General features: G+C 41.7%; 1 long non-coding RNA gene across 1 annotated transcript; it reads left to right on the top strand.

Annotated features, from left to right (window-relative positions):
- Positions 1-500: 500 nt before the first annotated feature.
- On the top strand, positions 501-22,266 carry LOC138066002 (uncharacterized). The gene is made up of 5 exons (XR_011139109.1): positions 501-588; positions 3,418-3,493; positions 4,146-4,266; positions 10,219-10,330; positions 20,181-22,266. It is a non-coding gene; the product is annotated as an uncharacterized lncRNA (long non-coding RNA).
- The last annotated feature ends 107 nt before the right edge of the window (positions 22,267-22,373 follow it).

Raw genomic sequence — 22,373 nt, 5'->3', positions numbered from 1 at the left:
ATAGCATCCTTTTAACAGGATCACTGGGGAAAGAAAAGTTCAGCATAGAGTGTATGGATTTTTGTGAACATAACAGAATATTTATGCAGTAGCTCACTTCTTTTTTTTACAAGCAATAAATTTCATTCTTCATTTTTAGTTATAAAGGTCACGTAAGCTCAGAAGGTCTGCATACATGTGAAACTAGCATACTGGCCCGGACGGGCCACTTCCTGTTGTGACTAGCTTGCCCTCAAACAGAAAGGAGAAGCAAATGGTGGGAGCCACGGACTAGTGATAAGAACGCAGAGCTGCTAAATATCAACGCCTGCAGCTGAGCTTAGGTCACCCGATTCCCATCAAGTGCTTTGCACATGAAATCATGTCTCCCTCTGTGATTATTACTGCGCTCCTGTTCAAGCTAGTTAATCAATCACATTTAATTCTGTATTATTTTCATCACTCTCCCGCAGGTTTGTGCATGCTCGATTGCGAGCCATCGGTCTGCGTGCGCATTAGATAGAAGGTCTTTTTACCTCTGCCTCATAAACTGCAATGTACTTAAAACTTCAGTGTGAATAATGTGCTTTTGGGAATACTCTACAGAAGGTAATTAATAAAGGACACTTTTCATTTCTAGTGAGTCATGTTTGGGCCAGCAAGAATTTTTATGCAGTGTAGGTTGTTCTTTCTGTTGCTTAAAAGGAGAGAGGTGATTAAATGCGTTCAGAGTGTCACAGCCAGATGTCTTTTAAAAGGAGATTTTAATAAGAATTGCAGTAAGCTTTCTTTTCCCCAGTTTGGCCTTTTGAGATCAATGTATTTGATTCATAGCCGTATATATTAGATTTCCTTTACCTTTGTCTTAAACGCTTCATTCTTTGGGGGGGGGGTGGAAAATCTTTCTTTAATTACAGCAACAGAGCTGTAAACATCAGTATCCTGCCCCTCCTCGCCCTTTCCTCATCAGCTTCCCCTGCTTCTGCCGGGCACTCGCAACGTGCTGCCTCAACTTTCCTTATTTTTTCCCAGAGTTACACCCTGTCAGTCCAGCTTCCTCCAGTGACGTGACAGCACCATCGGAGGTTGGGGTCGTTTTGGTGATGATTTCTGGGGCTCTTTGCTTCTTACTGTTTTTCCTGCTGCCCCGTTCCTGAGTGTCCTGCCCCATCCAGTGGACCCGAATTTCCCCAGCGAGCAGCGGACAGTGAAGCCGGGTGACACGGCTTGTGCGTCCCCCAGGCACTGCCACCTGTGGCCTCGCTCAGATCCAGCCTGCTGTGTCACTTTGGAGCAAGCCAGCACTTCCCACAGCCAGGCTGCGCCCTGGCAGAAAATATCTTAGCAGAAATGATCTATGTCTTGGCACAAATGTGCTAACCCCGCTCACTACCAAGCCTGGCAGGGTTTGTGCAAGCCGGTTCATGGTGCTACGTGGGCCGCGCGGAGCTGTTTCCCTCCCAAGCCAGGCAGCAGCTAATTCTGGCTGTGAGTACTTGCAGAAACGTATTTTGGAGCAGCCTGGCATGCCCAGGCAGTCAGACAGCACTAGGTTCTCCCACAGCCCTACCCGGCCTGGCGCATTTTCTTAGTTTGCCAGCCAGAAATCTGTGACTAGGCAGTGTAGTCACCGCCCGGCTTGGCTCCTGCGTATACACCAGCCCAAGCCGGTTATTTTCCATTGCAAGTTTTTCTAGGGTCTTTGAAGGGACCTCAGAGCCCAAGACTGGAGCAATGTCCTCTTGGGCACCAGGTTTTCTAGTGCACTAGGATCTGAGACCGTGCCGTTCATTTCAGGCAGATGGTGATGTTCCTCTGACAGCACCATCAGCTTTCTTCTGTCCTCCTGCATCCTTTTATGCCCAAAGGTCAGTGGTCTCTGCCAAAAAAGGATATTCCTTCTGTTGCATATACGGGTATCTGGCAAGTGGTCCTGTAGCGTGCCAAGACGGGGAGGCGGAAGGGATGTCGATACTAGTAAAACCTCCCCAACCCTGCCAGAGCTGGTGTTGACACAGAAGCTATCTAACACGAAAAGTTCGCCACAGCTGTGCCTACCGCACAGCTTGGTTCCCGTTAGGTGTTACCAGAACTAGCTCTTCAAGGTAAATAATGTGTGGCTGATGTGAGGGCTAAGAAAAAATAAAGAAAGTGGATCCATTAGTGGTGCTAACCATTACCTCTGCAAAGAGTTGGTTTCTCTGCTTCCGGACATTTTTCCCTTTCCCTTTCTCTTTTTCTTAGCCCTTACACTGGGCTGAGATTTCACAGGGCATCAAGGCCAGAGGGTGGAAAGCAAAGGCATGTTTAGCCTAGACCAAACCAGCAGATTTTGGCCTTTGTAGGGAACCACGTACACGCCTGTGCAGGCGCTCAGGGAAACCTGTGGCTGCAGGCTTTAACAAAAAGTTAGGGCCCCAAATGTGTGTAATGTAAACAAGTTGGGAGTGAGCTGCGAGGTTTTGGGGAGGGACCCCATGCGCGGGACTGCCCGGGTGCCCTAAAGGGCTGCGATGTGGATACGGGAGTGCTGTGGCCGCAGCTGCCCTCGGGCATAACCTACCAAGGGGTATGGACGTGGCCCAAGAGGCAAAGCCTCAAGGTCTTTGCTCTGCTAACTAGAAGCCGTGTGAGCTTCCCCATGTGAGATTTGGCCCCCAGCTACTCTTGGCATTGCTCAGAGTTTGGGAGCAAACGGGGAAATCGGTTCTCATGCCCCTTACTCTCCCATTTGTCAGCACGGCTGTGTTGAACATAACGAAAATAAATGACCTTAGAAAGGAGAACTTTATGTTACAAAAATACGCCTACAGTCTATAGGGAAAGCACGCAAATATTCCTGAAATATGATCAAAACAGAACCCAGATGACTTGAAGAGACTGAAGTAGCATTATCTTTCTTTTATTCAGCCCAAGCAGGATTTAAATCTGCTGCAGGCAATCTACAGAAATAGCACTTAGTTCTGTGCCAGAATATCCTGCAGAAAAGGTGCAACACCTCAGTGTGTTTGGGTTGCCTTTGATTTCATTTACTTGTGCGAAAGGGCCGAACTGGGCTACTGCACTAACCGTAATTGTGTAATTGGTTCATTCAAAATGATAAGTTATAGGCAATGTTGTTCTCCTTCGGTGGAGAGCAACAGAAAAAAGTTAGACAATCATTTCAGTTATAACAGTAAACCTTACCTAGACTGCTTTGTAGGGGTCTGCTTTGAAACTCATATTAGAAAGGTGAGAGCAAGTTTCTGGAGTAGTATGTTGCTTTTGCAGCCTATGCATGTGTGTGCGTGTGTGTGTGTGTGTGTGTGTGTGTGTGTGTGTGTGTGTGTGAATGTTTGCTCTTCTGCATTTGCCCTTGGGCTGTCTTCCTGATTTTACATCTTTGTGGGCTGCCTTCAAGGTTTGGTGGATTTACAAAACATTCTTTCCTTGTCCCAGGCTGCCGGTGTGTCCTTGCAGTGACGTGCCTCACATCCAGCCGTAAAGACTGCCCCAGTGCGGTGGCATTGAAATGGTCAGTGACATGAAAATGTTTTGAATCTGAGAGGAGCATGTAGAAGAAATATTTCTGTGAAAGTAGGAAATTGTACATTAACATTAGAAGCAACATTTCCACTGGTTTCAATGGATGCAGATTCAGATTTGTTTCTTCTTCTCTGCTGCTTTTGCTGCATTTTTTCTATAATTCCTGTTTCTTCTGGGCGTCTGCAGCCTCAGTTTTTCTGTCCTGATTTCAGTGTAAAGCTGGCAAAGAAGAAATAGCTTTCTAAGGAAAATACAGCAATTTAAAACAATACTTAGGATTATAGGTTTTTTCATTAATTTTGTAAGAGACAGGTGACAGGTTTAAGTTCTTTTTCGTTCTCTTTAGCCAGACAAAGCCTCTGCTGCTCTTCCTTTGCAGACTGCAGTGCGTATCTGGCCTGCTCCTTAGACAGTGGATTTCTCTAACTAGCTTCATAAACAGTTCCTTGAAGCAGAGAAGAATGCAGATGTTTGTTATTCAAAGCACAAGAACAAACACATAGATTTTTGTATTTTGCCAATTCTCCTTAATGTCTGCCTAGAGAAATGATAAAATAAAGCCATATGCCTATATTGTGCTCACTGCCTTTTAAAATGCTGTCATTTACATTCACTTCATTTTTTTTAATTTAAATTCACAGAATCACAGATTCACAGAATCACAGAACGGTTGAGGTTAGAAGGAACCTCTGGAGATCATCTAGTCCAACCCCTCTGCTCAAGTAGAGTCATCTAGAGCTCGTGGCACAGGATCACATCCAGGTGGGTCTTTAAATTCATTTAAATAAGTGTATAAAGAATTTATAATGAGAAGTGCTAACAGATACGTTCCTGCAGAGCATTTTGCTTGGCTGGACATAGCTTAAAAATACATGACCCTGACTTACCAAAGCTGTGTTATTTCATGAGCAAGACATAGATGGCTTGAAGCCAATATCGAACAGATTTAATTGAGAAACAAGTGCGAGTGATTAGCCATTGGAACAAATTATGAGGAAAAGTGGAGGATTTTCCATGTCTGGATATCTTCAAATCAACAGTCAAACCTCACATGGAAGAGATGAGTAATCAAACAAACATTTTGGGGGCCTCGACAGAGGGTAACTGGATGAAAGTCAATGGCCTGTGATCTACAAAAGATTACAATATTTAATAATTCCTTCTGGGCTTAAGTCTGAGTTCAGGGTAAATTAAAATACAGATAAAGTGAGCATGACCTTCTGAACCCTAAATTCCCTTGCTGACCTTTTTCTCCAACTCTGCCAAACTCCAAATGTGTGTGGGTATGGAAATAATTTTGAAAAGTCCAGTTTTGAAAAGTTGCCGAGAAGATCATAGGCCCGCATGTCCCAGGAGACATCTGTAGGTGAAAATTTCTCACAGTAAGAGAGCAGCTTATTTTATTCTGAGGGGCCATCAAGCAGCCCCACTGCGAGCCGGCGTGCAGCCTGCCAGCCCTCTTCGGCCCCACATTCCCCTGTGTTACAGGGTGTCAGTCTGCGATAATTTTTTGACTTAATAAGTTATTCCACGTCTACATCAAATGTAAACGTTACCAGGATTTGATTGTCTCCAGGCTCAGCTTGACCACAAGTCCAAGGACAGGCAAATGGACTGAGCAAACTGGCTTATAAATAAGCCACCACCAGTTCTCCCAAAACACATTTTCCATCTAAGCATTGATTCATTTGACAAAATATTTTATCATTTGATGAAAGGGAGCTGTCAGAAGTCAAGGCATAAGAACAGGCTATTACATGGAAAACCAACCATTACAAGCACCATATAGATATTGATGGCAACAGCAGTCTGCGTTCTGAGCCCAGCAGATAAACGCTGCTCAGAATTGCTCAGGGTGCACGGCAGTGGGCATTAGAAATGCATATAACTTGCTTAAATCACAATTCCATGATAGTAACTTTAAGAGCAAGCATAACGTTTATAAATAGTCAGTGTTTAAAGTGCATTTATGAACAGCATCACATCTTCAGTCCTTATGTAACAAATGAATAATAATTAGAGGAAGAAGCATTCAGTAGCTTTTCCATTCACAGTAAATTATTGTTTGTGAGCTATTCAGAAAAGCTGCAGCTATTTAAACCTACTTCTGTAATGTTTCTCCTGCAAAATAAGCAGATACGTGATTTAGTTTTGGACTAGTACTCTAACCAGCGGTATTTTTTCAAAATTAAAAAGAAAAATTGGTACCTTTGCTTAGTGGATTCCTATAATCTAAAGCTGCAGTGAGATATTTCCCTTGTATCAGTATGCAGCTGCTTGCTTTAAATTACTAACTTCTGAAACACTTTTCCAGACAAGTCTGAAATAGAATATTTCATGTGGAAATAAATGAGTTTCTGAAACCCTTTTAATTATTTTACTTTAGTGAAAAGATTACAATCTTAGTCTTTCTCGCTCCACATCCACGTCTTAACTTAAAAGAATATAAAAAGATTAATCATTTTCATGCCAAATACAGAACAAAGAGTATTTTTCCTTTTTCCCCATACAATCTGAAAGCCATCAAATTCCCCCGCCCACCTAGTGTGCGTATGAGTTGAGCATTGTCAAATACAAATTAAGGATCTGATCCAGCAATTGCTTCCGAATGTAGTCTTACAGAGTTGTACTAGTTTCAGTGGAGAATCACGGGCTTGGTTCAAAGCCCACAGAAGCTGTAGGGAACACTACACTGGGATCAGGCATCTTGGAGAAATTAAGATTCAGAATTGGTAAATATGGCCCGTATCTAATTGCAACTGTAAAAGAGGGTTACTGCCTCAGTTTTGGAAAAAAAACCCAACATTATTTCAATATTCAAATGAGTTTTTGGAGGGACTCATGTACCTGGCATGAAGGGCTGCTGGGAATTGAGGTTGGTGAGAAACTAGACCCCAGCGCTTGGGTCTTCCCGAGTTCTACAGGCTTGTAGTGAGACTTGCACCAGTGAATGCACTAAGGCTTCTGCTGCTGCTCCCAGGGGAGCCAGACACTCAAAATAATGACAAGAATAAGGACTTAAATGTGACTTGTTGGACCCTGGGTTACTACTGGTGAATACCCCGCTACAGAGCCATGAAAAGCCTTCTTGCAGTTTGGTTTGCTATAATTTGCACTTTGTATTTGCAATATGCATTTTAAATCAGGTGTGCTTTAATGCATCCGTTATTGAGAATGAGTAGCACAGAATGATGAGTTTTTCATAATGACTGAGCCAAGACTATCTGATTTTTAATGTGTGTTTAGCTGCAGCCAAAATTACTTAACATAATTACTTATACTTTCATCTCAGTAATGAAAAAATATGAATATCTTGTTAATTAAAAATTCTGTCCATATACAGCTATTACATTCACTATTAAGGAGGGCAAGCCCATTTTTATAATGCTATAAAGGGTGACAAACTGGGAGTTACTTTTATACAGCAGAGTGAGCATACTTCACAGCAACCAAGCAATCCCAGATACAACGGGCAATTCTGCAGCTCCAAGTCCCCTTTTGCTACCCTGTTCCTTAATGGTGAGCCTGTTATTTAGAAAGCATCCTTTGAGTTGGCGCTTCCACAACACTAGTTCTGTAAGAGGAGCTAGAAACTGGGGTCGGACGCTTTGAGGCAGCTCTCAATTTAGAGCTGCTCCTAAGTGTCTGATCCTGAAAGCTTTGGCATCTGCAGGACCTTTGGCTGAACAGTCACAGAGCAGCAGACCCCAGGCATAAAGCCTAGCAGGTAACTTGGCGAGAAACTACGCTAGCTCAGTGCCCTTTTTATGTTCCTGTGGATATTTTTGCAAAAAAAATTGCTTTGACTCATTACTATTTCTCAATTAAAAAAAAATTGCTAGAAAATTCCCTAGCAGCCTACCATGGAGACTTTGAACAAGAAATAATACTTAGGTTACCCTTGAATCTACCACACGGAAGCACTGCCCTTCTTTTAAGCATTTTATCCCCAGCATGCCTCTGTAATGCCGGGTGGATTGCTGTCTGTTTTCCCTGGCTCTGCTCCATGCCTCCGAGTGATTCATCTTGCCAACTCACTCAGTGGCTTCACAGTGAACAGATTTCCTGCTAAGTTTAAAATTTTTCCTGTGCCTCTTGTGTATTCTGAATTTCTTAATGGAATTAGTTCGGACTCCCCCCACCCCCGGCTGTGATTCAACTGATGAGGGACAAAGCATTTCCATTCCCTGGGCTGTGTATTCAGTGTTTATTCACCATTCATTTCCACTGCATATATGTTCCAACATATTTCATCATCAACTTTATTCTGAAATACTGCCTAATGCCATCTCAGAGACATTTATTACTGGAAAAGGAAAGCAAATTAAGTTGCACTGAACTTGATACGGGAGGCTGATTTCAGTATCAAGGAGCTAACCTTTATAAGTTAACTTGAGCTCCTACAGTTGTAGTGCAGGCGTTGCTGCAATTCCTCTCCTTCCTCCTGCAAGTGCTCCAGGAGAGAGACTGTGGCTGCTGGTTCCTTCCCCAGATCCCACTGCCTGATTTTTTCCAGAGCTGCAGACCATGGAGATGGCTGCGGCTGCAGACCCAGCAGCCACAGCAGTAGTAGGGCTTCAGGGTGTTTTGCTGGACTGTGCAGGAGCTGGAGCCTTTGGGGCTAAAGTGCTGGCATCCAGTTGCAAAAAGCAGGCTTTCACTCTTACCTTTCCTCCAAGCAGCTTGAGTCCTTCAACAGGTCATTTCAGGCCATGCTCAAAAGAGACTTTAGTGCCTGGAAGACGGCTGCAAGTATTTAGTATGAGTATCTACCTGCAACGTATCCAGCTCCCGATGACCATTAATGATTCAACTAGCAGTTTAGCTACATGTTTTGCCCTCCAAAAGTCTTTATAAATGAGGCTTTCTTTAAATATTTGGAAAAATTAATGGCAATAAAGCCTTGCTTTGTAGAGGTATTGCTTGAGGATAAATGCATTAATGTTTGTGAGGGTTTTGGCCTCTATATCCTGGGGGCTCATAATGGCAAGCCAAGCATGGGAAAATACTAAAACATACACACGCAAAAATTCACATAGATCACTTTCATGTAATTTGGAAATTGATTGTTTGTCACATCTTCTAGAAGTGGAATACAAACTCTTTTATCAGCATAGCCCAACCTATAACACAACTAACTCTGTACAGCTATGGACTCAAATGTGGTGGTAAGGAGGACCCACGGGGTTGACCCTGAGGGGTTTGTTTAGGAAATACATTGATGAGACCATGATGAGCCCACAGCCAGGATGAGGTTTTGAACCAATGGGGTCGATAAAGCCCGAAATTTGTATTTTCTGTAGATTATTTTGTATTTGTTTTTTAAGGAAGGACAACCCCCCAAGAAGTTTGCTGTTAAATATCATCTGCTTGTTTCCCATGGTTAAAAATAAATTTACTTCTCTGCAAGAAATGTATTCTCTCCATGTCTGGCTGCCTTGAGGTGACAGGTATAAGATAACAGATAAACGAATATGAGATAACAGATAACAAATGCGTATGTCAGGACAAAACTACACTGTGGAAGTTCACTTGCACAGCGAGACCAGTTGTGAAATAGTCATTAGAATGATGCTAGATTGCAGCCAGTGGAGGCTTGATTGCTAATTTTTCCCTTCCAATGGACCAGACTATTTTAAACAGAAGTTTTCTCCAGTGAAAATTCCATTAAAATTATTCCCTGACACTGCAGCTAGCTGAGAAAGTTCTGCCTACTTTTCTTTAGTAAAAAATTATTTTTTTGAAGAAACTTATTCTGTCATTTTCTTGTTTAGATGATAGGAACATCACTGAATGGTGTTAAAACAAACTTCAAACATTTTCTGACCGTTTTTGTGGGGAATATATTTCAAAAGGTACTTACCAAAACTAGTTTTTGAGAGTATTTGTGGCTTTTCTGATAGGAAGGTCTATTAGACAACTATTTTGTCTGACTCCGGGTGGCTCACTGACATAACCCATTTGATAAATCATGAGGCTGCACAGCCAGCTTACAATGCTCTGTGCCAGATTCTCAGACTGTGTAAAAAGCCCCAACTCCATTAACTTCCCTGGAGATGTGTCTATTTATACCAGCTGGCATTGTGTGAAATGCAGCTATTGTGAAATGCAGGGGAGAGGGTAGGAAATGTCTGAGAGGCAAACACTGACAAATAGGCCGTATCGGACAACAAACGAGGAGCAGAGTGAAATCTCCATTACTTTTTTTGATGCTGCTATTAAATGCTCTTCTTCTAAGTAACACCACCAATCTGCTCCTCTTCTTTCCCTCACTACGAACAGCGAGCTTGTGTTAGCACTGACCACAACTTATACCGTGGTAAAAATTTTGGCGGGCCCTTTAGGGTAGTAACAGATATTTACAGGTTATGACAAAATTAGACCAAAACTCCACAGATATTCATCCCAGACATTAAAAAGCCAATGGTAGCAGAATAATTCACAGCCAGTTTCCTGGGGAGCTTGAGACAGCTAGTGAATAGATCACACAGAAACATTTGACAGAATTCCTTGCGATGGCAATAACGTGTTTTAGTGCAAGATAATAAAGCCTGGAATATACTATAGATGTAGCAATTCATGCCAGTGATTTCCAGCTGCTTTCTTGGTAGGTGACAATGTCCCTAATTCTTAGGAACAAGCCTTTTCTTTCTCTCTAAGCTCACTGATTCAGAAGAGCTGCTTTTTTTTCTTTCTTTCTTTCTTTCTTTCTAGCCGATGCCATTCTCTGTTTCTTTCACCATGCACCAAAGAACACATTGCTATTAGAAAATAAAGGTTTCATCACCTCCTTTCTGCAAACGTAGCCAGGCAACCGTAGGACGAGGTATGTGTTATTTTTAATATTTCTGGCACTATAATGAACGACCTCTAAGTTTCCTGAAAGCCCTCGCTGCCTCCCCCATGCTTTGGAAGCAGAAGGTGAGCCAGGCGCCTACTCGCTCGCACCCAGGCACTGCTGGTGCTGCTTCAAGCAGAGGAGGGATCCCAGCTCGCCCGAGCTTGGTCCTGCCCTGGGACCGTTGGGATGCTCTCGGTGCTCTCGTTCACCTGAGGCGGGGCAGCTTTCCAAAGCGTTACTATTTTTGCAGCATTGCAAAGGGTCAGTTTCCACGTCTTCAGCACTATTTTATTCATGAAAACTAAATGGATGAAAATTGTGCTAATTAGGAGATCATAACAGCCTTTGACTTAATCTTCAGATCTGTTGTAGGTCATCTCTGGGGGAATATGGTCTCATGCAATTATAAATTAATGAGGAGTGTGTGATTCATGACAATGAACTCTGTGGTTTATGGTTTACTGAAGAATATTTTTGAAGGAGGACTTTGTACTCTTAGGGCAATTTACGTTGGAACAAGCCTGTTGATAAACTGCAGGTGTCTCATTAAATTCTGGTGGTGATTAGAAGAAGCAGCCATGTGCAGAGATGTTCATCAGGGGCTACGTGATTGGTGCCGTCACGCTTGCTTTTTCCCTAATAGCTACACACATTACTTAGCATTAATGCTCAGCTGCTGTGAGCAGAACTCTGTAAAAACAGTAGGTTTCCATTCAGATGTGAATGGCATCAGGCCAGCTGTTGATTTATAGATTGACATGTACCCCTTTATACTGACTGCAAGAACGCTTGCTATTTACCTGTTACCTTTCTTCAGGAGTATGTTAAAAATAATTTTCCACTTGGTAAATGGAAGCACGCAGTGTGCTATTTCTACTGGCCATTTTCTTACAGAGAGCTGCAAAGGGTTGCTTTATACAACTCTGCTGGAGAGAGAGATCGAGAAAGTTTGTCAGTATTCCCAGTTCTGGTTAAACGGCTTGGCCTGAAGGCAAAATGGATATGTGCCCATTTCTTCCCAGCACTGACATGTGTTTGAAAACAGCAACTTGGCATAACTCTTAAAAAAAAAAACAAAAAAACCCCAAACAAGAACCCTTTTGTATCTGCGACATATATTATTACTTCTTCGGGGAGAAAAAACAATAAGATTCAAGCTTCTAACAGTAGTGATAAGTTATTTAGAGTATTGCTATTTCTTATTCAGCTGAACAACTAGAAGATATTTGTTTTTATAATTCTATAGAATTTATTTGATAATTCTCTGCTGTTTACATGATAGTTACCTTTCAAAATGTTTGTACCTCCAGTGTTTGCCTGGTCTCTTTACGTCCTTAATCTTGCAGCTGTGTCCAAGATCGCTAAACAAGAAATAGTGGGATTTCCTCAACATTAAGGGTCTATTTGGAGGAAGTACACAAGTCACACTGTAGAACACCATAGTATTGGACCTGAGTGTGAATTTGCTTTACGTTGTGGTCTTGCTCCTGAAAGTCTTCTAAAGAGTGTAAGTGTAAAGGAGTCCTAATGTGAATGCACATTCAGGCATTGTTTGTCGCTCTGGGCTTGTACAGTACGTAGCATACTGAGGCCCTTATCCACGTAGCCTAATACAGGCAACAAAATACTTAAAATATAATCACAAGTTCTTAAACCTTCAGGTGGAGATTTAGTCTTGGGATAGAAGATTTTTGCTGAGGATTCATCCTGTTGGCAATACAACTCTGGAGTTTCTTGGCATTCACAAAACTCTTGTCCTTGCCATTGCTCAGGCTTCTCAGAGGTTGAGTTGGCTTTGGCTCTGCCAGAGTATGAAATCTGTAATTAAGCTTAGAGTAAAAGATAGCTGAAGACAACTGCATAGAGGACTTTTTTATACAGAGACAAATGCTAGCCAGATATGTGCTTTTGGCTCCTTTGTATAAAGAATATCCACAGTTATAAGAAACATTTGGGTATTCTGAGTAATAACTGTTAAGACAGAATATTATGTTTCTCTGATATCTAATCTGTGTGGGTGACATTTTTGGAAAGGATGCAGGCAGGCCCTGAGACATGGAGGTCACCTAGTCCAACCTCCTGCCCAAAGCAGGCCTCGTTAGACCAGACTGCTCAAGGCCTTGTCCTGTCAAGTGTGAAGATCTCTGAGAAATACTCCACAACCTCTTTGGGCCCCATTCCGGTGTTTAATCATCTTTAAAACATCTTTAAATGTTTGACTATGTCCCAACTTTTTCCCATTGCCTCTTGTCCTGTCACTGTTCACCTTTGAGAAGAGATGGGGTCCACCTTCGCTACACCCTCCGGTTAGCTGTAGACGGCAGTGTCTTCTTAAGGCTGAATAAGGCCAGTTTACCACCTCTTCTCATAATAATCTCCCCTATTCTTATGCAAGAGAGAAAGAGAGAGAGAGAGACTGTATTCTTTGGTATGGCTTTCTTCATTTAATTAAAAGACATGGGTTGTTATGCCTATATGTGTCATCTTCTGCTTTTAATTGCACTTCAGAGTAGAAGTGTCCTCAGAGATACACACAAAGACCCTTTGAAAACCCATACATATTGATCTGGCATTGCTCCAGCTCTACTCTGCATTCCAGCGTAATTACAGCCTGACTACATGTACTCGGAGCAGTTAGGTTAAATATTTATAGCCATATAGTGGCATACCCCAGCTACCAGATTTTTCCTCAAGTGCCTTAGCAGGTATGTGTGCCTGCACTGAAATCCTGGCTGCTTCCAGAGACCATTATCTGACCAACATCTGACCTAGCTGACAGCTCTGTAAATTCCTCGACTACAGCTTAGACATAGCCTTACTGTGCTTTACTGCCTAAAATATGAAAGGATGGAGGCCAATAAATTCCTCCTCTTCACTTTCTCAAAAAGCTGCCTCACTGTGTATTGATTATTCAGAAAAATTTTCTGCCTTTCCCTCATTGAAAAGCAGATGGTACTAAATTTGCCCCATAATCGTTTTGCAGTGGATGTATTGTGAGAGCACGTCTTTCTCAGCAAAGTTTGTATGAAGCTGTGAAAATCCTGCAACTGTGGGAACAGGGTGAAATCAGTACATGAGCAACTTACCTGGTGCTCTATTTGCTTTGTTTCCTTTCACTGCCCTTCTTGATGTGAATGCAGTGTTTCCCTCAGGCACCAGCCTCAGCAAGGGAAAGGCTCTTTTCATCGGCCCCGGAGGCAGAGCACAGCCAGTGGTGGCCAAGCTCCCTCCTCCAGCGCCCCACCATTGTGCAGGCATTTGGAGGGGGTCCTCCACTGATGAGGGATTAATTCAGCCTCTGCTCTCCTTCAGCCTGTAAAGGTGCCAGTCTGAGAGAGTTACGACAGATTTTCCTGGGGTAGACCTGGAATTGGGAACTGTGCTAAAAAACACCACAGTCCATCTGGCACCCTGTTAAGATGTGTTAGAGAAGTGGCTTTTGCTTCCTCGTGAACTTGTGCTTGAGAACTGGGGGGTTAATGCATATACCTCATTGCCCAATTATCCAGACTCTCCTGAGCCTTGGGTCTTGTCGCTCAGTTTCTGCTTTGGTTCAAAGACTTATTTTAAATGTTTTCATTTCACATTATCCGTTTTGCCTCCTGTGTTTGCAAGGTCCTTTATACCGTTCAAGACTGATGAGTGCTTTTAGGTGACTCTATATTTGGGAAACGAACCCAGCAAAGCTTAGGGGGAACAGCCTGCTGGAAGCACTGGCGTGTCCCTGCATGCCAAAACCTAAGACACTGCTCCCTCTCTGACCTTTAGATCATCATGCCTGTGACCATGGGGGGTACATAGCGCTGAGAGAGGGAGCAAGGAGGAGGCAACGCGAGCTGCAGCCTTGAGCAGCCCGGCCTTATTTTTGCCCAAGGAAAGGAGGAAAGACGAACGAACCTGTTCCCCAGAGCTCACAGCCCTTTCCCAGAGGCAGGAGGGGGCTGTGGTATGGGTGAAGCTGTGGCCCCACCACCAATGTGCCAGATGCTATCGTTGCACCAACATGTGGGGCAGTGACAGCGATGCTCTTTGTTGCTTGCCGTCCTTAAGGAGTATTTTTGGATTGCTTCTGAGATAGGGCAGCCTCATGTTGCCCTTGCTGCCAAGCTCTACACCAGGGTGAAAAAAGCTCTGGGCTGCAGTGGAACTTTTATATTTATTCTCAGATATATTAACTGAACATATCATACATTACTCCTATCTCTGCTCACTTAAAATGCAAGGAGCTTCTGCTCTCCTACTGATAAGAATCAAGAGTAAACACTGAAATGGCAGCAAGTTATGCCAGTGTAAAGCGAAATCCAATGTGAGCCTAAAAACATGCCCTAATATTACATGTGATTTTGTGTAAGTAAGTACTTACGCGAGGAAAAATGAACACAAAAAGGATGAAGTGGGGCTGAAGATCTGTCCCTGCTATGTAACGTAAATTCCATTTGCAGGCATTTCAGTAGTGCTTATCACTTTCTTGTCTGAGTCTTGGCTTCATTTCTTCTGTTTTGAGAGATATCTACAGAAAGGGCAATGAAAATACATGAAGACTGCTTGCATTATCTAATGCCTCTTCAGCGATATTGCTTTGGCTAATATAATACTGTTCATCTGATATTTTGTAAGAGCTGGAGACTAGAATTTCATCCAACAAATTTAACTCTTTAATCTCCCAGATAGGTCTAGAGAAATCAAAGGGTAAAAAGGCAGAATTTGATTAAGCATTCCATTAATTTTTCATTATTTTTATAAACTCTGTGGTGGTTATTCATATTGTTAATTACTCTTGCATTTTTCCAATTTATATAGAAAATGAATAATAAAAAACCCATACATTTATGGATTAATCATGAAGATACAGTTCAACAAATAGATATATGAGTCTCCGTGTACATACATAGTGCCTTCACTCCACAAACAATTGAATAGGAAGACTAAAGGAAAAGGCCATGGATATAAGTTTGCAAGGATTTTTTGTTTCTCCATGGTGTAGTCTGAATTCACAGTATCACCAAGAGTTGGTTATAGTCTTAATCCTTGGGAAAGCATACCTGAACATATGTTTGAAAAAACATTTATTTTTACATATGTAATCTAGAATCAGATAGGAAAATACTGATTTTTTATATTAAAAGCTAAATTCTGAAAGCTGCAGTAATTACATGGATATTTATTTAGCTGTTGTTAGACATCAAATTTAATCAGGCCTTGGTTCCATGTAATAGGTATCTAGCCCCTGGTAACTATCTGCAAGATATGAAAGGTGCTTAATAACCATTGAACGAGAGACAAATTTAATCCTTGGGGAACAATATTTTCCTAAATATTAACATCTTGGGATTATGGAGAATATCCATTTCCTAAGGACAGTGGTACAACCTGAAATGTCCCACATGGAAATGGAAAAGAAGTAACTGGCATATGTGTAAAGTTTGGGGCAGTAAACAGGTCTTGCTTTTTAATTTTTTTTTGTTTTGAATGGGAATGAGAAAGAATCAAAGAACTTTAAGTTATACACATATAGAGAAATCCTAACCTCTAAAGGTACATGGGGTATTAGCTGAACTATCTATTTGTTCAGCTCTTTGCATTTAGCCAGACTCTCTCTTTTTATAAGTAAACATTAACTTTTGTTCTTTTCTGCAACTTTATTTGTCGTACCTTTAAGAGAATGAACCCATTCTGAACTCAGTACAGTTTGGTCTTTTCCTGCTGTAGCATGAATCTTGGAGAGATTATGACCAATTTAAGCAGGATGGGGGATTCTGTTTCTAACTAGCTAGAACCAAACCGCTAAGGAAGCAGCAAGGGAAAATGAGAGGTATTCACAGTACTCTCCAGCTTGGATTACACGTATCTTGAAAGCACTAGCAGCAGATGCTTGTGGAAGTGATTATGCATTGGATCTTGCTGCTGTTACCACATATGTCCTTCATAGTCAGGGAAAAGCCTTTTCAGTTTACAGAAAAGCAGCTCGAACTATATTTCAGAAGGCAAAAATAATCAAAGAGTTTTAAAGGAACTCAGCAATCACTTTGCTGTTCAAGGGCCTAAGCCGGCAACATATTAATTTATCAAAACTTAAAAAAAGCCAAAGGATTATGGATCATAGCTTTTCTAGAGATTTCAGTACTTTAAAAAATACTACAATAGACATGCAATACTTTTACTAAGAGAAGCAGTCTTTCCTCCTTTTTTCTTCTTGGCTGACAGGACAGCAGCTCCATCTACTTGATAGAGCCTTAGACACGTGTGTGAATATGGAAATGTCCGTATCCCCTGTGGTTTTTTTGGTTGTTGTTTTTTGTTTGGGATTTTTTTCCCAGCCACATTTTCTTGACATTTTCTGATTTTTAAATACAGGGTCTCTTATTCTCTTTAGTTCTCTTGGCTTTTCTGTTCTTCCCAGCTCCTCATTCTTTCACTCTCTACATGCTGCTGTTTTTTTCTGCCGCTAAAAGCTTTGCTAAAATGTAAACCTTTTCACTGATTTCACTGAGGCTCCTGGAGGGTACCAGTGCCAGTGACTAAGGCTCTTAGTAACACCACCTATTGCCTGGATTCACTGTAGATTAGCCCCAACAGGCTGATTTCAACATTTGTCTGCACCAGGCTTCTAAGAGTATCTGCCAAGGCTGCTAGTCTGATTGTGCTCCTCCAGTGATGCCATTTGTGCATATTATTTTTGGGTTTGTTTTTTTTTTACAGTTGGTTGTCCAGATGTGTACACTGATATTAGAGCCACAAGGCTCCAATATTTCAACCTGATACTCATTAAAAGCTGCAGTTTATCACCTTCCCAGGCCGTTATGTGCAATCATATGATCTGTTGAAAGTGAGGTAACATGGTATATGGCTTCTTTTATTTATTTTTTATTTTTTGAAAATTCTATAAGGAATAAATCGGGCAGCTTGGGCCCATACTTTTCAAACGGGGGGAAAAAATTAATGAGGAGTCCCTAACTCCTCCAACTTCCCAATTCCATTTTTCACCTGTAGGAAATGTTTTGTTCGATCAGTGTTTCTAACCAAAGGAAAACAAAGTCCTCCCTCTCTTCTCCCCCAGTCCCAACTTATACCTATTCCTGCCTCAGACAATGTGTATGTGAACGCGCTCGGGGTGGTGGGGTCAATGAATTCATACTAGGGAGTAGCAGGATTGATATGAGAGACTGTGACTATAGTTATGGCCTGCTGCTCTGGGTTAGTCACCATTATGTCAACCCTGAAAGCACAAGGGAGGCCAAGGAAATCTTCTGGGGTAGAGAAGTTTTGTTCTGTTCACCCCAGTGTGTGCCTATCACTTGCAGATGTTTTGCAAAACACAAAATACCAAATGGACAAAAATCTGCTTTTAAGGAATAAGGATTCTGTGCAAGTCTTGAGAAAAATGGATGAATTTACCTTTCCTAAGTGTTATGAAGTAGACCTCCAACTGTACTCACCTCTTGTAAAATGTGGGAACAGATAGTGTATTTAGATTATTGCAGAGCTGAAACACATGCCGTTACCCGAGATGCAGAGAAGGAATAAACAATGACTTAATGTCATTCCTGTTTCACAGAGAGCAATAAATATGGGGAGAAAGTTGCTGAGTAAGGCATTAATGCACCCAAGTGGTAGAAATGAATCAAGAGATAGTGCCATTTTTATAGGGAGAAAAGGAGTCAGGAACAGACTAACCAAGCAAAGAGATGAGGCTGAGATCAATTTAAAGGGAACAGATTTGTTGGATTAAGTGGCCATTTCCAGCGCAGCCAACTGCTATTAGTAAATCTATAAAAGAGAAGTCATCCTTTATGAAGGGATGAACAAAGAACAGCAGGAAGAATCTTATGCAGTCCGTGATTTCACAAAGCTGCAGTGAAGTAGATACCAAACAGGGATGCCAAGCAGGCAGGTGCTTTGGAGGTACTTCAGAGTGAGGGAAGCCAGGCAGAACCCATTACAGCCGAAGTTAATAGCTTAACCAATATGCAGAAACAAAGTGGGAAGCAAAGATGACGTTAAAGCCAGTTTGCAGATCTCTCCTTTTTTGGATCTGACCACTAGGACTGGGTGAGAAAATCTCTGCTAAAGATTTTGAGCTTTCATAAAATTTTTCATGTGAATTAGAATGAAAAGTCAACATCACAAAATGCTGAAGGCACTAACAAGCTTCACTTTGTAGATCAATCAGAACACTTTTTAAAAATTGTGATTAATTTTGATCTTCATCTTTTTACTTTGCAAACCTTTTCAGTATGAATTAAGTAAAATTGAGAAAATAACTTGTAGATGTTTCCAGTTAGAAGTTTTCAGAATCGAGTATTTTAGACATTTTCAAAATGATCTCAAAGGCAATTTAAATTGAGGGACTTTTAAAGTTGAAATATTGTTGTGTACAATATCATTTTTGACAAATTGTCATTTTTTGACTATAGCTCAGAAATGTTTCACTGAAGAGCTTCCAGCTATCGCTGCTCACTATTATGCTGCAGCAGACTGTGCCAATAGCCAGGGTTCACCAGCACACAAGATTCATTCAAGAGCCATTTGACCTGGCCATGCACTCTAAAGTGTGTGCCAGCTGGGCATCTCTCTATGCCAGTGCTATTTTTGATAGCCACTATTGCCAAGGCAATATAAAAAGGCCTTTGTGAGAAGAGAGAAATGGGCCATGTAGGCCTGATTCCTCACTGCCCAATACCTGTATAGACTTTTGCACTGTAAAACAGGGGTGCAAAATAATACATTCTCATATGATTGCAATTTGCATTGCCTGCTTAAGGTAAATGACAACTAAACCACTGTCTTCGTTTTCTTTTCTCTGTATACCGTGGAGATAAAAGCCCATTTTTCTACTATTTTATTCCTCCTTTGGTCATTGGTATCTATGCAAAATAAGTTGGAATTTTTCATTTGCATCACTGGTAGTATTTTTCTTTCCCTTTTCCTGGGTTTGAGTGACTTTATGAGGTGCACAGGGGGGCAATGGAGAATCAAGCCCTCTGTGTTCACACAATCTGTTAGATTCTCCTCGTCTTTCTATTCTTCAGTGAAGGTGTACCAAAGCCAGCTAAAGCCGGCTGCGTAAGTGATATGCAATCTCACAGCCCAGCCAAGTACAAATAATCCATTTGCTTTGCTGCTGAGAGGTTTCTGAGGCACTGTTCACGAGGATTGTTCTCTGCGTCCTGAAAAGAAGAAATGAAACCTAATGAGCTGAGAAAGTGTGGGGGAAGGAGGTCTCTGTGAGACGAAGGTGGCTGCTGCTAATCCCTGAAGGGCTTGGAGAAATTTGTCAGAGGCAATTTACCTTTCTATATCCTGCCAAGGAGAATGTCCTGAACAGAGTGCAGTTTCTGACAGCATTTTGCTGCCCCCAAGTTTCATTTTACTGTCTTTTTTTCTCCTGTTTTAAAACTGGATAAAACACCATGATAACAGAAACTTGACCTGACTGTTTGAAATGCAGACCTGAGGTTGGAAAGGGGAACCCTACCACGATGGAGTGTTTCACTGCTACACAGCCTCAGGTGTTGGCTTCATGCTTCTTCTTTTCTCTTGGTACTCTCTGGGCCCAGAATGGGGAAAGAATTAATGGGATCAGGGAAATAGGACAGCCATAATACACAAGTTCTGCTCAGGTTCCCCAGCAGTGTTTGGGCTTTGTACTGAGTTGCTCCTGATCTTGCGAGGATCTTTCTGTTTGTGGGGGGATATGTGAACTCTAATCATGCCACAGGCTCTGTTGCAAGTAACAGCGCTCTCTACCTTTCCACTCCAGGGCTTGTCACCAGGTTTGCACACAGGTTTGCACGTGCAGCATAAAGGAGAGTTACCTATCCTAATGTCTTTGCAGTGTGTCTTGTGTTGGGAGCAAATGGCAACAGCACAAACATAGGCTGAAAAATCACAGAATCGCAGGAACTGGGGATAGAAGGCTGTCTCAAGGCAGGATCACTGATTCAGCTACGCTTACATCCCTCCTGACGGACACTCACTCCAGCCTGTAGTTAAAAATCGTTGGTTAAGAAGACTGAAGTTTTCCCAAATGGTCTGTTCCAGTGCTCCATTGTTCTTACTGTAAGAAAGTGTGGTACAGGTATCTAACCTGAATTTTCCTTGCTACATTTTAAGCTTGTTGCTTGTCGCATCCCCCAAAGAAATTTGGCTAGGACACTGCACTCCCCTGCTCTTTCTGTTAGTCTTTTTCTGTTTCTGAAAACTGTTACCATGTCTGTCTCCAGTCTCTTCTTCTCCCGTTTAAATGCCAGTTTCTTCAATCTTACATCATAAATCAACTTTTCACAAAGTAAGCGAGCCATGTTTCTGAATTCATTTTTCCTGTTTTCTCCCTTGTTCCTTTTTCCTCTTATCTCTACCTAAGATACTTTGTCTGTCCCCAACGCTTTACGATAATCTGATTATGTCCTTAAAAATTTTCTCCTCCATCAATTTCACAGCTTTGAAATAGGGTTTGTTCTGGAGTTTGGATTTCTTCTTACTCTGTTTTTCTTTCCTGCTTTTGCAAAGGATGAACTTAAAATATTGAAATATTTTCTGTCTTCCTGGCAAAAGAAGTATGGACTGAACACAACTTTACAGATCAGGAACTCCTGAGTTCTAGTTCTGGCTTGGCAGCAATTCGTCCTCAGTGCCGCCTCAGGCAAGACAGCCGACCTTGTGTTCTCTACGAGCAACATGAGTGATTTTTAAAATTATGGTAGTTTATTGCAAAAAAATAAAAAATAAAAATCCTAATGGTAGCTTGAAAATTTGAGCTAATCTTGGATTAGTGTCAAGATCTTCTAAGCAGCTCACATTTTTTGGTGACAAGCAATCTTTATCATCATTTTAAAGAACAACTGTTGCCCAGAGATAGAAATCTTAAGAATAATTATTGCTCAGAAGTTCCAGAACTGTCATAAAGCTGAGGAATATGAGGATGAAAAACATTAGGTGTTATGTGTCTCCCGTCCACAAACCTGCATTGTCAGTCCTAAGATTGAAGAGTCCTTTCTGAAGGGAGGACTGTCACAGGGTGTTGGTTTATTTTTATTGGTCTGCAAGGTCCAAGGTTGGTTTTTAAGGTCTTCATGCCAAAAACAGCTCATGGGTGTATTAACCAATATTGGGCCTAAACACATACAACATCTTCTGAACTTTTGTGTTAGATTCCCCAGCCACAGCTGCCCAAGTTACAAAGGCAAAGCTAATGTTTTTGTATTAATCTGAGGATCTTTATTTATGTAATTGGTCTCCTTGATTGCAAGACGATAAACTATTCCAAAAATTTCCTTTTGTTGATTAAAAAAAGTACTGTGTAAGAAAACTCAGAGTCTGGCTATTGTTCTGTTCAGTGCAAAGGACAGATCGCTGGGTCATTCAGCTCCCTGGCAAGCTAGTGCTTCTTATCAAGTGCTCTGATGTTCAAGTGCCTGAGGGCTTGTTCATATGGGAAAACTCAGGGGCATTATTCATATCTCTTCATTGCAGAATAAGAGTATCCACATGGGAATGAAACATGAGTATAATTACATTCCTGTAGAAAAGTTGTAAGTACCTTCATACAATTTCTCCCCAGAAAGCTTGCTATGGCACAAGAAATGCAATATATATCAGAGGAAATGCATTTGGGGACACCAAAAACAGAATCTTTTGCAGAAGCAGTTCTTTACTCTTGTGGCAATACATTTCCCTATTTGAGACTGTCTTTTGATACAGAGCACTTTGTCCCTGCTTTTAAAACCCTCATTCTACACAGCCATAGAAAGAGACACCACTCACATACCTACCCCCACCCACCCTCACACTATTTTAAATTATTGATATCAGTTTTGCCGCACTTAACACTTTTCATCTTCAAAGCACCATCCATATGTAAATGCATCATCACTCTGAGCACACCACTCAGGCCAGATGCTAGCTGAGCAGGGACTACAGCTCTTGGGGTAAGCAGATGATGTGCTGAATGTTGATGGAGAGTGCCAGCCTTAGCTCAGGAGAATAAGCAGGAATGGGATCCAGGTAACATAAAACAATTTCACGCTTC

This window comes from Struthio camelus, chromosome 2 (genome assembly GCF_040807025.1).
Source record: "Struthio camelus isolate bStrCam1 chromosome 2, bStrCam1.hap1, whole genome shotgun sequence".
Classification (NCBI taxonomy): domain Eukaryota; kingdom Metazoa; phylum Chordata; class Aves; order Struthioniformes; family Struthionidae; genus Struthio; species Struthio camelus.
The sequence above is the reverse complement of the archived record's forward strand: the minus strand, read 5'-3'. Positions and strand labels throughout refer to the sequence as shown.